General features: G+C 33.1%; 1 protein-coding gene across 1 annotated transcript in view; it reads left to right on the forward strand.

Annotated features, from left to right (window-relative positions):
• The first annotated feature begins 921 nt into the window (after positions 1–921).
• LOC126967297 (short neuropeptide F) overlaps positions 922–17,841 on the forward strand; it is a 67,241-nt gene continuing 50,321 nt past the window's right edge. The window contains exon 1 of the mRNA XM_050811768.1: positions 922–1,000. The gene's annotated coding sequence lies outside the window, so the exon portion shown is untranslated. The remainder of the gene's footprint in view (positions 1,001–17,841) is intronic.

The following is a 17,841-nucleotide window of genomic DNA, read 5'->3' on the forward strand; positions in this document are numbered from 1 at the left end:
AAATATACGCACAAACCAATAAATAAACAAACAAACATTTGCCTTTAAAATCCTCCGACTGAACAGATTTTGATCAGAAAATAGGGACAGACTGACAATCGTAAAACTTATTATAAATTTTTTGTCTGGGCTTAAAAAAATACATAGCTGCTACTCCACAGATATCACTGTCCAAATCAGGTTCTAAATTCAAAATACGCAGCTAAAGCTAAAAAAGTGTTTACATTGCTGCCTATTGACCAATAATATTTTAAACAACTGGAGTAAACGCAGGTTCGTATGCATATGGCAGTCGAAGCCTATTATGGTTTCATATTTTGTGACATGTGTCATATTTCGGTTTTAATTTTGTATGACGTGCATTGTATATATGTTAGAACGTCATTGCTAGCTAGTCAAGCGACAACACACTAACAATAATTTAAAAGGAAAATTTTATGATTTAATATTCAGTTATGTTCAAATATGTTAGGGAGCTATTAACTTTCACCGTGGTCATCTATGTATAAAAGTAAATAAAAAATGACATAGTTAAATGAAAAAAAAATATTTCAAATTGATCCAAAGATACCTTATTTAAGTGTTCTGAGAATTGTAGATTTTCCTGTCAACTGCAATGCTTGTTTTATTTTAATTATACCAGTAATCCCAATGAGATGTATGATATGTTATTTAAAATAGTTAAAGCAGAGTTAGCTTCTATATTTTCTTCAAAGAAAATAAACGTTTCAACAGTCAACTATACTTTAAATATTACCTTTTTTACTTGAATATGATATACGTAATTATCTATCAATAAAAATGATATGAAGATATCGAACTAAGTGTTAAGTTAGCTCGCGGCCGCAAGTAACCGCCCGGAGGCGGCGTCGAGGCGGAGTTTCCACCTATATAAAGCCTGCAAACCTGAAAGATTCGTAATTGTATGCGTGCGATCAAACCGACAACGTGATTGAACAAGTATTGAGTGTCACTTTCATCAAGCTACTGTTACTCTCAGGTGAGTACTGTACAACTATAATAATATATGACAGACAGGCAATTTATGTTTGATCGCGCTCAGAAACTTGTAATTATTATATTTTACTTTTTGCATAATAGTATTTTTGAAGTATTATTTCTCTTTTTGTTATATTTGATGATTAATTGTTTGTAGAAAAAATAGATTTCACTTTTAAATATAATATCAAATTTCTCCTAGCTTTATTTTACTAAAGGTCAAAATTTAGATAGTAAATATTAATTCTGATTTAGTCAGGAAATGTTAAGCCTGGGGAAGGCATAGTTAATCATCTCACTTGGGATGCCAAAGTAAATATTTATTTAGTTAAAACGAAAAAGTAAGAAAACATTAGAGGTTGTTGTGAATTGTTTACTAACTTATATTTATAAAGCGACCGTAAAATAATAAAAGTGCTTTCCGAGACCGGACTGAGACGTAATTCCTGAATACAAACAGATTCACTAACAATGGAATGTATAATCAAGGACATTGAATAAGCAATGTAGAAATAACGGGAAAGATTTCTTAAGGTTTTGATTCAATTTAAATTAATTTACTTATTTATATTAGAAAACAAATCTTTTAACAGAATAAAATATTTCTTCTTTTTTTTTCATTAATGAGCGTTATATTAAAAATTATATAAATTCAAATGCATTTATACTATATTATATATTTCAAACTACTTACATTTACGCTCACACAAAGGATAGTTTATATTGATTTCATATTTATTATTTTAAGTTTAGATTTATAAAATACATAAATATTATTGTAAATTGTTCTTGTACAAAACGTATTTAAAATGTTTTGTTAAATAATCGATATTTTATATTTATTATATATTTATATTAGTAGGAAGGTATACAGTGCTAATAGTACAAAAGATAAATGAAAAAATCACTTTGTGCTATTAAATACTCATTATTGAACCTGTAAGAACTTTGTGAAAAATAAAAACGCTTGATAGAATTATTTTAATAATTTTTTTCACGCAAGCTTTATTGTTAGTAAACTTAAATATCCTACCATCTAATGTCAGTTCTTATGCACGAGAACCTTATATAACCTTCACCGTTGATATTTATAATATGGCACACAACTCGGCCATCTAAACCAAGCACCACACACTGACCTACCTTCAACTATACATTATTTAGGATCCAGATCTTGTGTCACTCGTCAAACGATCCTGAGTCTGTATTTCAATTGAATCTCAATTTCCAAATACCTATGGATTTGAAAATGATAGAATAGATAATACTTATGTATGATTAGATAGATTCATATATAAAGTCAGCTAAAATAACAAATACGTCAAAGGTTCGATTAAAAAATGTAAAATTTTTTTCGATTTCGAAATGCCAAATGCAAGCTGAAAATGGATACAAAGAATGATATCAGATCGCTAGTATTAGATTGCGATTGGATATAGTAATGAAGCGATATTCGTGGAAAACAAAATGACAGTAGTAGAAGTTTACAAAATTAAGAATTAATTTTTTTTTATGGAATAGGAGGACAAACGAGCGTACGGGTAATACGTAATTATTGAATATAAAAAAAAAAAGAAATACAAGATGAAAAGTGAGTGATATTACGGGTAGTAGGAATGTTAAATTAAAAGTGTCGGTGGTACAATGGTTAGAACTGTTGATTCTTACCACGGTGCCCCCGGGTCGACACTCGCTAATGTGTTTTCACTTTTCAAATTCATATGTACTTATTCCTGATATATCCCTGATGTTCTACAAGAGAGTATAAACGGCAATGATCACATTCCATCAGGTGACCCTTATTCTCGCTTGCACTCCTCTTTCATAGGCAAAAACAATTTCTGACGGTTCAGCAAATCATCGTTTACATTTTTTAATTATAAGGTGTGTTCAATTAAATAATCGTTCCGTAGCAGATTCGTAATGATGTAATGAACGGGGAGGGGATCACCTACCAACAGATCATCCGTTGATGACTGTCAAAAAAACACAACATAATTTTGTTCAAACTGTAAAAATATATTACTTGTATCAAAAAAATATAGTTTGCATCATTATACAATGTTCATGGTATCATAGACTGTGGTGTTACAAACATACAATCACCGGTATTCAACACTTTCAAGAAAGTTCAAACATTAAGTTTCACAAGCGGTTTAGTTTTATTGAAGCTACGCTGGAGTCTGTTATGAGCAGTTCTTACCGTTTCCAACATACTTGTGATAAGTTCACAAGTATGTTGGAAACGGTAAGAATGATGCAATAACAGAGCATTTTACATTTCAATTCCACGTTTTATATAAATACGTTATTTTGTAATATGTTTTTACGTTACTAGAGATTATTTTTATGATTAATGCAATTATTTTACATTTACCGAGTTATCATACAGATAATACGCTTACGGACATAAATCAATAATTCAGAAATCAAAGATTAACGAAAGACTTACGTCGTAATGTTGCGAATAGTAATTATTAAATATTTTATCAGTAAAGGTACGTTACAATCAAATTTATATTTTTACTTTTATTATCAACTGCATATTTACAGAAAATAATAAAACTTTTTGCTACTAACCTTTACCTCTCTTCATTGTTGACTGTGTACATTTCTAAATATAAGTTAACTTGGCTATGATCAAAAAGCAAAATTGGCTCACATCAGAATGTTTCCATGGTTGTAAAATAAAATTAATCCCTAAATTGCTTCCTTTGATTAAGTCTTTAGCTCTTTGTTGAACAATATGCAAAGATTAAATTATTATTGATCTGGTCATTTTACAGTTTGTCGGGGCAGGAAACTGTTGTTATTGTACCAAATCTCTTGGCTCTTAAATATTTATTTAGTGATTTAATGAAAGTTACCAAGTCAAAAGTATGGGTACACTTACACCGCAGCAGAATATAGGTGCTCAATATAGTCAACCAACTTTAGATTTTCTGAGCAATGTGAATGGAAATGTGAATAGCAAGGCGGGTGCGGTGAGGTTGTATCTCTCAAGTTATATTTGTTAGTTGTGCTTAGAGTATTGTAAAGGGGGGATAAATGCAAGACGAAAAGTTGTGTTTGTTACTCAGATAAGACTATTGATAGATCTGAGCTGGCAACGCTCCTGTGATACCTCTGGTGTTGCAAGAGAATGTGCTTCCATAGAAAAAAATAATAGTAGGCTAGTAGGCTAATACCACATTAAAAATTCATTTCATACAATATGTACGTAGGTCACACTTAAAGTTTTGCGTAACTTAAAAGAACAACATGTCATAACCAAAATATTATATTTGTTGCTCTCTTCTCTCTCTTACATCTCTCTCTCACTCTCCTTTACATTTTCAACATTTTTTCATATGATCGAACCAGTTTTTAAAACAAATAATGCGATCATTTTTTTACCAACGTTTCTCGCCTGCCTCACTTTTGTTGGCCTGTTCTCATTTTCAAACAGTTATTCACAAGTTTTCTGTTTTTTTTTGCATCTGTGAGCACCATTCCACGCGAGCCCGCTTCTGCTCCGCTGTCAATTCATGAGGAATCCAACGACAACAAAGTATACGAACTTTCAATTCTTCGTGTAAAATTTTCTGAATTTGGCTCATACTAATCCCCAACAGTCCTCGAATTGTCTCATAGGTAGTTCGCGGGTTTTTTTTTAAGTAGCCGCTTAACAGTAGCCACATTATTTTCGTTGACGGCAGTTGAAGGCCGCCCTTCACGAAATTCGTCATGGAAAGAAACCCGACCTCTCTCAAATTCAGCAAACCATCGCCACACGGTGCTCAAGCAAGATGCTTCTCTCCCAAAAGCATTTTGAAGACGAGCGGCACAGTCTTGCGGAGAGGGAGAACTTTTAAAATCATAAAAAATCATCGTTCTAAAATTTTTCGACTTTACTCCATTTTCGTTGCGTACGTAGAACTTTGATGTGTGATAAAAAAACAATTGACAAAAGATTTCCGGCAATTGTTTTTTTTATTACTAAGAACGTTTCTTAAAATATTACATTCGAAATTCAAATAGTTCCGATTGTGCACAACTTTTAGTGTGCCTCATGTAGAATAGGTAGTTATTTTTTGTTCTTTCTGTAGCTTTTTTACGCTAGTAATTATACCCGAAGGCGCCGCTACGATAGAAAGGATATCTATTTACATATTCTGTAATGCTCAAATAATACCTCTACTTACAATTAAGATAACATCATCATCATCATTAGCCGCAAGCCATCCACTTGATAAAGGACTCCTTCAAAGATCTCCACGACAATCGGTCCTGCCCTGCCCTCATCCATCATATTCCGGCGATCTTGACCAGATCGTCGGTCCATCTTGCCTACCAGCATGATACGTGATCTCCATTCTAGGACTTTACTGCTCCATCGGCCATCTGTTCATCGAACTATGTGCCCTGCGCACTGCCATTTCTGTTACCCAATCATTTGGGCTATGTTGGTGACTTAATTCTCCTACGGATCTCCTCATTTCTGATTCGATCTCGCAGGGTAACTCTCTCATAAGGCCCATAGTTAGCGACCACGGCTGCGTACCGTAAGTCATCACTGGTTGAAAACCTTCGTCTTCAGACACTATGGTATTTTGGACGAGAAGATTTTACGGAGCTTCCCGAACGCTGCCCATTCGAGTTGCATTCGACGAATGACCTCTTTCGCGAAATTGGGCCTGCCTAGCTGGGTTTTTTGTCCGAGGTAGATGTTGAAAGATTAAAGTTGAAAGAATTGAATTAAATGAAGTTGTACATTATTAATAATTTTTATTTTTCCTTTTATAATTAATTATTAATATAATAATATATAGGCGGCTAAAGTTTGGAAATGGTAATAATCGCGCGGTCGTTCTCTAACAAGATGGCCCAACCAAATTAAAGACTGGTATTAGTATCATGGTTCTCTATAATAATAATTATATTGACACACTTTTTACACAAATTATCTTGCCCCAAATTAAGCATATATAGCCTGTGTTATGGTTTACAAGACAATGATATATTTAATACAATATACTTACTTAAACATACATAAATTCATACAAACATACATATACATAAATACATTTAAACATCCATGACTCGGAACCAAACATCATTTAAACATCTATGTCTGATAGTAATAAATTTACAACTAAGATAAAATGATTTAAATATAAAATAAGCATCTAACTAATGTAATGAAACAATGTCTTCTCAGTTACATTTCAACTCTTACATTGATAGTGCTAAAGTAGTAGTCAAATGGTGTCTCCACGAATAACGAGGTCTATATTCAATATGCTGTCAAAATATTTTAAACTGAATTTCCTTTTAAAGTAAATAACTTCTCTCTGTCCCCAAACATGTATTTCTTGTAATGGCGTTTAATTTAGCCTGGCAATTGGGGGTTTAAGTATTACGGTCACCTATGAAATGAAATAACTAAAGTTAAATAAACATTTATAACAAGAGAAATCTCATCAACTGAAATACCAATCATGCTTAAAAACGGGCTATTGCCGTTAAGTTACTGATTAGTTCGTTACAATAACGACGTTTAGTTCGTTGTTTCAAGCTATCTCAGTTTATCTATTGTAGTATCTTAGTAGATCTGTTTTGTAACGAGATTCATTTAGTACCGAGTGCAATCCAGTATCATTTGCTTATATTTGCCCTTTGGCTATCTTTTTTAACTTCACTAAATTATGAACTTTGTTTTTATTAACTTTACACACAGTCAAACAATAAATATATATAGAATATTTAGAAATCAAATTGAATTATTGGATGGATTTCAGATATTTTTTTAATTTTGATAACTTTTTCGCGCTTACGTACCTTACCTAACAAAATTATATTTGACATAGAATACAACTTTACCATTAACATATAGTTTTAAAATTCAAATCTCTTAACTCAAAAACGCCTTAAATATTTTACTTTCTGGAATAACATATAGCACATTAAGGCATTCATAATGTCCATCCAGACGACACAATTCAAATTCCTTTCAATTTAGTATTCCATGCCAAGTATTGTAACAAAACCCCTAGCTTTTAGAAACAATAGAAACTGTGTCACATGCTTTTAGATGAAAGCACCGAACTTCTCCCAGTCAAAGTCTAATTCGAACGTGAAAAATTCTTGAATGCAGACTAGAAAATGAAGTTTATAAACGGTCACAGCTAAAACTTAAATATTTTTTTTATAATTATGAACATATACAAGTGGTTTTTGATTAGCTTATAAATACAAAATTCACCTTCATTAATACTGTAGAGTTAAATACGAAAGGTACAATTTTCAATAATAATTCAAGCAAAATATTATCAACACATTAAAAAAAGATATTCCTACATATAATTGACGAAGTACCTTGCTACGAAATGCTTTTACATAGTTTGCTACTGTTTGCTACGTTATGTCTCTACATATTTTGCTACTGTTGCTACGATATATCTCAATATTATATTTTGCTACTGTTTGCTACGATTACTACTTACTTGACTTACATATGTGAGAGCATACGGCTTACGGCCGTTTTAAATAACGTATCTCTAGTTACGGATACATTGCTGTCACCGTTTAATGACAAGATCTTATCTATCCATGGTAATGTCCAATATAGTTATAGTCCAATGCTTTATGTCGATAGGTTATAGAAATGTAAGTAATCGTAAAAGGATAGATTTGTTTACCTCTAGTAAGTTAAACTAAGGATGGATAGGTTATTGAAAACGGCCGTTAATCATTATAGATAATAATATACGGAACAAACGAGAACCATATTGAATGACACACAATAGTGTGATTGTGTTAATTTGTTGTTGATTACTTCTTATATTATTAAATCACAATTTTTTTATTTAACCATTGATTTTGTAAATGACTTTGAACTTAGTTTCTATTTGGTTATTTCGTAAGATAAGAAAATGTTAGCCCATATAATAACGACATTGAATTAATGGAAATGCATGTTCATTTTGAATTCTATTTATAAGTGTCGATAATGCACGAAGAACTTTTTTATGACATTAAGGGACGAGACGAGCAGGACGTTCAGCTGATTGAAATTGATACGCTCTGCTCATTACAATGCAGTTCCCCTCAGGATTCTTGAAAAACCCAAAAAAATTGAGCGGCAATACAATTGCGCTCGTCATCTTGAGACATAAGATGTTAAGTCTCATTTGCCCAGTAATTTCAGTAGCTACGGCGCCCTTCAGACCGAAATACAGTAATTCTTACACATTACTGTGTCTCGGTCTGTGGTACCCATAATCTAGCCGGCATCCTCTGTAAAGGAGCCTTCCACTGGTAAACTGTTATTAACCCTCTGATAGAATAGTTAAGTATTATTATTCCATGACACATTTTATGTATTGTTTAAAACATGAGTGTCATTCTCATTTTCATGCTTTCATCGATCGATATGCAATCCCTCACACTCACTCAAAACTCACTTAATAAAGAAATAAGTGTAATAGTCATATTAACAGTGCTAGTTATAGTTGAAAGCATTCTTAGAAAGTTCCATCAAGTAGTATTACAGAGCGTAATATGTTCTAAGGACAACATTTAAATATAAATATAAAAATAAGATAATCGATATTTGAACGTTATTGATAACGCACACTTTTAAAGTACTCACGAAGATAAGAATAAGTTTTTGAATACATAAAGAAAACTTTATCGTAGAAAATATAGATTTATAATTTGTAAATGTTATAACTCAGGAGCCAACTTTCATTTACACAAATCAAATAAAACGTCAATCTATATTTTAATGTGTGCGCCTTGTTTATATTCTGGCGAGAATTGATACAATTTAGTTGACGGCGGATCGAGGCCTAAACATTCAGCTTTAATTATAATTTTAATAAAATATACAATTGTAACAGATGCCAGATTTGACGTTCAAGTAATATAAAAACAATATTTCCATCGAAATTGTATAATAGATTTAGTTTACACAATTTTCCACTTGTAAGATGTCATTCGAGTATTGTGTATATATTCTTTTTGTCGATAAAATGAATGGATTCAAGGTGACCTCCTGCCTAAAACCATGTCCATACTCGTATTTTGTTGTCCAATAGTTTAAAATTTTAATTTGTTACGGGTTTTTACAGAAACTCATGAAGGTTGATGAAAATCAGTGTGCAATATAATTGAGGAATAATTTATGTAAACCTCGCTTTTTAAACATTAATGATGTTACTCGTAGATAAACCTATGTTAAAATAATCTTGTTTTAAATATAGTGGAAGCCTCATGTAACTGTATTACTACTTAAAATATTAGGTCGTTTAACAGCGTTATAATGTTTGCGCAAAGATCCAAGTTTGTAATTTTTCTGTTGAGAAAATTCCGTTTTATCATATAATATTTTGTGTAACCGGTAACATTATTGTAATTTTTCACACAAACACAAGTGACAATAGGCATCTATTTTCACTTGTAACTTAATAGTGTAATCTTCCTAGTTAACTCATTTGTTCTCCCATTATGTTAAAAAGTCCCCTTTTAGTTTCCCTTACAAAGATAGTTCAACAATTTTAAATGTCACAATATAAGTTCTCGAAGGCAACCTCATATTTTATATTTCTAATAAATCTATCAAGAATATCATTTTGACATTTAGCTGTCAAGGCATCAAGATGCAAAAAAAAACAACATTACTCACGAACGACTGAACAAAGTACAACGGATAATATCCCCATATAATACGGATAAAGTCCTTAAAAATTGTGTTAGACGCTTCTTCTTTAAAATATACTGGAATACACGGTAATCTTTGAATATCTGCGTTTATTGTTTTATAAATCTCATATCTAAAATCAGAAAGAGGAACGATTTGATTTTCTATATGATTAGAAAAAACACACAAAAAGTACTAATAGTACTAAGGCTTTTTTAATACAATAAAGGACGAGACAAGCAGGACGTTCAGCATGGTAATAGATACACAGTAATGTTTAGAAATTGGCGGTTGTGGTACCCATACTCTAGCCACCACCCATCCCACTGGTAATTTTATTTTCCTGCTTTCAGCAATCGATATGCAATTTATAACACTCACTCAAAACGCATAAAATAATAAAACAATCTTAATAATAAATATTTGCTACGCTAGTATTTTTAGTTACAACCATTCTTAGAAAAACCTATCAAGACATATTGAAGTACATAATATGTTCTAAATACATATAACATTCTATCCTGTGTTGATATGTTGTTGTCTACATTGATGAGTTGAAGAACCAGTTAAAATTGCAATAAGCTCCAGCTCCTAATATATTACTACAAAGTTCAGAAAAAACCTGTATAGTACACAGCAAATAAGCAAAAAAGTTACGTTGCAGCTTGTCACAAAAATACCATTATTATTACTTTGTACCTATATATATATATATATATATCTCGTTACATACTAATACAGATCACCAGTAACACATTTGTTGTTGTATTAAGCTTGTCATAATGGCGCTTAATGAAACAAAATACGCGTCTCTTTCATTTTTAGCCTTTTTATTTAATTACACTTCAAATCAATCACTGGATCACTTGGCGTTGCGTAGAGACGTCGCTTCATTGTGTGTCTTCTACCGCATTTATCACGGGAAGTGTTCCGAAGAGCTGTTTCACCTGATTCCTGCCGCCGAATTCCACCTTCGCACGACACGCCACAATTTAGGATATCATCCCCACCATCTGGATATATGGCGGTCCTTCACAGTGCGGTTTTCAAGGAGCTTTCTTCTACGTACTACAAAGCTGTGGAATGAACTTCCTTGTGCGGTGTTTCCGGGACGATACGACATGGGTACCTTCAAAAAAAGCGCGTACAAGGTGTACGCGCCTTAAAGGCCGGCAACGCTCCTATGATTCCTCTATTGTTGCAAGAGATTGTGGGCGGCGGTGATCACTGAACAACAGGTGACCTGTACGCTCATTTGTCCTCCTATTCCATAAAAAAAATAACTTTATTATGATAGGTCACGGATATTACACTTATGAATATGAAAAAATAAGTTCTTTTCTTATTGAATCTACTGCTACTTTGTGAAGGGTTGAGCTAATGAGAAAAAGTAGCAAGAAACTCATTGCCACTATTTTAAAATTTTAATTAATATGTAAAGGATTCTTCTCGAGTTGAGTTCTAAGGATTATTTCGAACAGTGTATCAATTAAGAAACATTATTAAGAAAAGTAATTAAGTTACTCACATAACGGCTAGTTATGTCATATTTGACCTAACGATTTTAGATTTAAGTTCGAAATTCCCTTACGCTGGTTGGTACACAGTATTGTGACTCGTGATAGTATTATAAAAATTCCTAAACGTATGTATAAACACATTTTTTTAATTGAACATTCATTTTGAAAACTGTTAGTGATAGATAAAATTACGAGTAACAGGTTTAATGTGTTTTATATTTTTATCGATCAACTTTTACGTCAGTAATGTCGGGGCAATCTACATGATAAATATAGCACTAACTAATACGCTTGCATATTTGTTTTGCTACAGTTCACATGCGCTACGGTTCCTACGATTAGATAGGTTCTCGTAACAATTAAGTTCCGTAGCAAAGCGTAGCCGCTTCTTTTAGCTGCTATATGTATTACTTAATAATAAATATGTACGGTAAATGAAACTGTCGTCATAAATGAAGCTGACTGATGTACTTGATATAAGGTTGATTGTGGATGACTTTGAGATGGTATTGGTAATAATTTAGATTGTAAAATATTAGTTATTATATGCGTATGTGTTTCCTTAATATATGCCAAGTAAAAGATGATTACAATTGTTTCTCATAATTAACTTAACGTCGTGTATCCCCTAGATAGGGCACCTTTTCTTTTCTATCAATGTCATTGGTTCACTTAGCTTCATTGTTCTTCTTACCTATAGCATAGTCATGTCTAACTGTGCCTATAGACCAGTTCTACAAATGTCCCATAAATTCCTTGAGGATCTCAATCGGCAATACATCAGTAGAATCCAATTGTGGTCTCCTTGCAGCGTTATTATAGAGTTATGATTGAAGCTATTTGGAAATTATAAGGTTTAATAATATTGTTTCCTACAATATTTGAACGTATATTATTTCATTACTTGAAATTCAACTTAGACTTTTCTATAACTAGACAATACATTTCTGCGGTACCAATTAAATTAGGTAACTTCATTTCAACCGCCATTACACTTCTTATCACAGGCTACAGGAAAAATACTTTAAATTAATTAATGACAAACCAAACTCAACTGAGTTGGGATTAACAAAACAATCTTCATTTATAAAAACTTGTATAATTGTTGTAACTCTCAATTTGTTTGTTTATTTAGTTGTTTGCGTTATATCAGTGCTAAGATTAATAAAAATATTGAATAAGTTCTCAATAACATTCTTTTTTAAATCTAGTTACAAATTATTATTAGCCTGATTTGGTCAAACTATGTGTGACCACTTTAGTGCGGCTAAACTTGATCAAACATACGCTGTAGTTACGAAATACTGAATGTCATATTCTTTGGTTAATTTATTAAAGTGATATTAAACTTTTGATTTGACGTTAACTAAAATGCACCATCGTTAGAATTGTCCACTATTAACATAATCAATTATAATGACGATCCAAGAAAATAGATGATATTCTACTAATTAGATGTCACCATAGTGCTATAAAAATTACTGTAAGCGTAAGACAGGGAAGTAAGTTTAGAAGCTTTTAAGTGCAACGGGATGCAGAATCCGTGCGTCAATAGAACAGTAAAACAATTTTATGAGCGTCCTGTCTGGAAGAAAACGCATAATTTGCACATAAACCTCAATTTTATTATCAACAAGATACAACTCTTTACTGTTTTGTCTATTATGAACATCTTCGGAATTATCAAATGTGGTCATTTCGTAAAACATACAATAAGGGTATAACGTAACGGGTATAAAGTAAAAATATTCCCTAATAACTATTTGACGACCTGTATAGCCAAGTGGTTAGCGATCCTACCTACTAAGCTAGAGGTCCCGGGTTCGAATCCCAGTAGGTGCAAGCATTTATATGATGAATATGGATGTTTGTTTCCGAGTCATGGATGTTTAAATGTATTTATGTATGTTTATATGAATTTATGTATGTTTAAGTAAGTATATTGTATTAAATATGTCATTGTCTTGTAACCCATAACACAGGCTATATATGCTTAACTTGGGGAAAGATAATTTGTGTAAAAACAAAGTGTGTTAATATTATTATTCCGTAAATAAGAACAACCTTTTATTTGCTTTAAATATTCGCATTTATAATATCAACCTAATGGGGCATTCCTAATCATTTTGAAGCCTAATAATTTAATGTGGGTTAGAAATAAGAATTTTGCTCAAATGTTTGCAAATTATTATTTAAATAATTATACGCAAAGTAGAAAAATTTTTTTTCGTATCATTCTTATAATAAACTGTTATAATAAATTGGCTATTTTAAATAAATATCCATTAAGTATATTGTGATTCTGTATAGTTTTTTTCTTTTTCTACAGATACCTGATAATATAACTGGTATTTATTCCCTACTAAAAGTATTAAATTAAACTCTAAATATCTTGCATAATCCGGCTGCCTGAACATCGATAGATGATTTCATTTGTTTTTCAACGATATTTTTTGTATTAAATGTCATTACTTGTAAAGCTTAGATATCAAACAAAGTCTTGCCTTTAAGATCTTAACAAGAAAATCAAGCTCTTTCAGTAAGTATGCAGTAGTTTCTAGAAGCAATATGCAATGTCAGGGTTTTGATCGATTGTGTGGTAAGCCTCAATACTATTACTTGATTGTGGTTTCTGTCCTCGACTTCACGAAACGTTCCCATAGTGATTCAAATTTATATATATATATCTATGTCAATACATGACGCTGTTGGCTCTTTGTGTATTTTTTGTCATAAGTTCCAACCAACATTACTTCTATGAGAAACTGTAATAGTTGAATCTATGTTACATTGTTTGTCTCATTGTCCGTTCTTATTTTCTTTTAAAGCTAAACAGATCTTCATGAAAATTAATAGATAGTAAACATTGAAATATAATTAGGTGATAGCGGTAGGTCAAACAAGTCCTTAATAGAATCTAGACTATAAAGATAATCTTTGAAGAGGGTAGCTTGACCTATTTAACTATTTTTACTTGTTTTTTGTTGTGCTTTGATAATATTATGTCTATAATATATAATTTTAAAGCAATGTTTATCTCAATTTGATATAATCGAACATAACAAATAGCTTTCGGCCTGAGCTGAATGGAATGAATTTCGCCCAACAAGGGCGAAAGCAGCCTAGAATTAGTTTATTTGATTTTCACCTGGTATAACAAAGAATAATATTATCACTGTGATTTCTAAACTGGGATCAGTTTACAAATACTTAAATTATACACTCATATTCAACTTGTGGCTTGTTCTATTAAACTTTCCTCTAGAATACGTTAACGAAGCAGCCAAATGGTACAAGTATTGTTTAAGTACCGGAATAAGTTTCAAAACTTCTATAATTGCAGAGTTGAAAATTGTATGCTAAGTATTTTAGCTATTTCAGATTATTTCTTAGAGGTACGATATAAAAGACTTTATTTGTAAAGAAATATTCTGGTACAGCGCGGTGTTGGTCCGCATTACAAATGCTGTTTGTAAGTTTTCATCGCGTAAAATATTTAACGAGCCTTTGTTAAGGGTAAAACAACTGTACACTGAGATAATTACATTTCTTTCATTAAATATTCGATGACCGCATAAGCCGCACCCTCAGGGGTCTGGGCTTCGAATCTCAGTAGGTGCAAACGATTGTATGATGAAAATGTATGTTTGTTTCCTGCTCAGATTGTAGACGTGTATGTTAATCCTTGTATAATGAAATTAATATATCTTGTCCGGCACCACAGTAAAGGATTTGCCTAGTTTGGGGCAACATAATTCTGTGAAATTGCTTGAATAATAAAAAAATAATAATGTTATATAATTCGTATACACACCATTTATCGTTATCAAGAAAGAGGCTGATCTGTGAATAGTTTAATGTAACTTTTTCAAGAGCATTAATAAAAACTATTTTTGCAAGTAAGTAATTGTAACTTGGTGAACTTTCTATTTTTTGTTGTTTCAATAATCCTAAACAGTACTGCATTGTATGAAAAAGGCGATTTTGTTCGAATGTTTCCTTAAGTTTTTTAAGGCTTCTTGTTCATATATATATATAAAAAATTAGTAGTATTTGCTTTTTACTAAACAGAAAACTCTTAAATATCTAGCAATTTTTAGGTAAAGTAAAATGTAAATTAATAATAATGTTTTAAGACCAATTAATCTTATGACAAGACACATTGAACTATTATTATATATATAATTATATATAATATATAATAATTATCAATATGGTTGGTCCTACCAATTAGTCACTGAATGTGACAAAATGGCTCACAACTCGCTTATGAAGTGATTAACTATTCCGGGCGTATGTTTCCCAATTGTCGCTGTTTCATGTAACGGTACATTAACAAATTGATAATTGCTCTCGTTATCATGACATATTAATATCTGTCTTACACACAAAACAGATATTAATATCAAAACACATATTCTGATACGTGGGCGCGTCGATATTCCGCAATATGTGTGCATATAACGTGTGCCCATGAGTTGACGCCGGTGCTAACGCGTTTTTCCGGCACTCTTATTCAAAAGGCGAGTCCTTGACTCATTGAAGTCAGCCCTTGTCCATCCGATCCAATAAAAGGAGAACGATCGGATCCGGCAAACTACAGGCCTATTGCTATTACCTCCCTGCTCTCCAAAATCATGCAGAGCATAATTAACCGCCAGCTGTTGGTATACCTAGAGGGTCACCAGTTGATCAACGACCGACAGTACGGCTTTCGCCATGATGACGGGAGGTGATCTTCTGGTATACCTAACACATAGATGGGTGGTGGCTTTCGAAAGCAAGGGGGAAGGCCTGGCAGTTAGCCTGGATATAGCGAAAGCCTTTGATCGTGTATGGCACAAGGCACTCCTCTGCTGTTCTCATTTGGGCTTCCCGAGAGCTTATGCAAGTGGACCTCCAGCTTCCTCACTGGGCGCAGCATACAGGTCGTTGTCGACGGATATTGCTCAAACTCGAAGCTCGTGAACGCTGCAGTGCCCCTAGGCTGTCTGCTATCTCCTTCTCAAGTTTCTTCTGCATAAAATGATATGTTGGACACCTCTAACATTCATTGCTATGCAGACCCCATTTGATGTATCACCGCTCTTCGACAACACTCCCCTTAAAGCCTCACCTAGTATCGGAATACTGGGTCTCGAAATCTCGAACTATTGCCAATTTCATTGCCATCTGGAGGGCAAAGCCAAATTGGCTTCGAAAAAACTGGGCGTCATTAATAGAGCACGGTAATACTTCAAGCTAGCCCACTTTTTAACGCTCTACAAAGCTCAGGTCTGGCCACACATGGAGTATTGTTGATATCTCTGGTCTGGTGCACCCCAGTATCAGCTCGATCCATTTGACGGCGTGCAACATAGAGCAGCTCAAATTGTCGGGGACCCAGTGCTCTGTGAACGGCTGGATCACTTGGCGTTGCTTAGAGATTGTGCGTCTTCTACCGCATTTATCACGGGGAGTGTTCCGAAGAGCTGTTTAATCTGATTATTGCCACATTTGCACGACACGCCACAAGTTACGATTTCATCCCCACCAACTGGATGTGTGGCGGTCCTTCACAGTGCGGTTTTCAAGGAGCTTTCTTCCACATACTACAAAGCTGTGGAATGAGCTTACTTGTGCGGTATTTCCGGGACGCGCGTACACCTTCTTAAAGACCGGCAACGCTCCTGTGATACCTCTGGTATTACAAGAGATTGTGGGCGGCGGTGATTACTTAACACCAGGTGACCCGTACGCTCGTTTTTGTTATTGAAGTGTTAAAGTGGAATTTGGTTATTCACGAATTCCCACTTGTCGTTTAATGAGTCCTGTTTGAAGAGCAATGCATACATTCCATGAGCACGTCCAATATTTTAAGTAATTACGGGTTACATCATATTTTAAAATGCTAAAAGAAATATCCAATTATGGACAAGAGGAAAAATGTTTCTTCCAATAATTAATTGTACTCGCAAACGTGACTGGTATTTAGAACCAATATGATCCGTCCCTTTATTAGTTTTGTGCACCGTAAGTAAGTCCGTGCAATCTCTACATTTATTATAGAGCTTCCAATTAAATGGAAAACGAAGTCATCACAATATATGAAGAAAAATAATATCGCATTGCTCGTTATAACTAAACTATAACTTTAAATTGAAATAGATTGCTTCGTTAAAACTTTTTAACGATTTTGTGGTATTTTGGGCCATAAATGACACGACTGGAAAAGTTATAAGCGCTCACAGAATTGTTTCAAGTTTGTATATTTTTTTCAAATCATAAGAACTTATAACGAGGTAAATACGGCGTTGGTATCTCGAATTGAAAAACAACCGAAAACAAGTTAGTTTTTATTTAGAGATTAAATTATCTGAATGAAGGTTGATCACGGTTTTGTTCTTTACACAGCACGAGCCCTTCGGAGTTTGGACTCATGAATATTAACGTTTCGGACAACTATTCTGACAAACCACGAGCGGCCAACTCGCTCTCGTATGCCCTTACGAATCCTTAATGAAACAAATAATCAATTTACAAATTATTCGTGAAGTGGGATAGCTTCAACTTATTATTTTGAAGAGGGTCGCTCGCCCGAGATTACAATTTACACATGTTAATAGTGATCCTGCGTACTTTGATTACAGTGGCGATGTA

The sequence above is a fragment of the Leptidea sinapis genome, chromosome 12 (genome assembly GCF_905404315.1).
Source record: "Leptidea sinapis chromosome 12, ilLepSina1.1, whole genome shotgun sequence".
Taxonomy (NCBI): Eukaryota; Metazoa; Arthropoda; class Insecta; order Lepidoptera; family Pieridae; genus Leptidea; species Leptidea sinapis.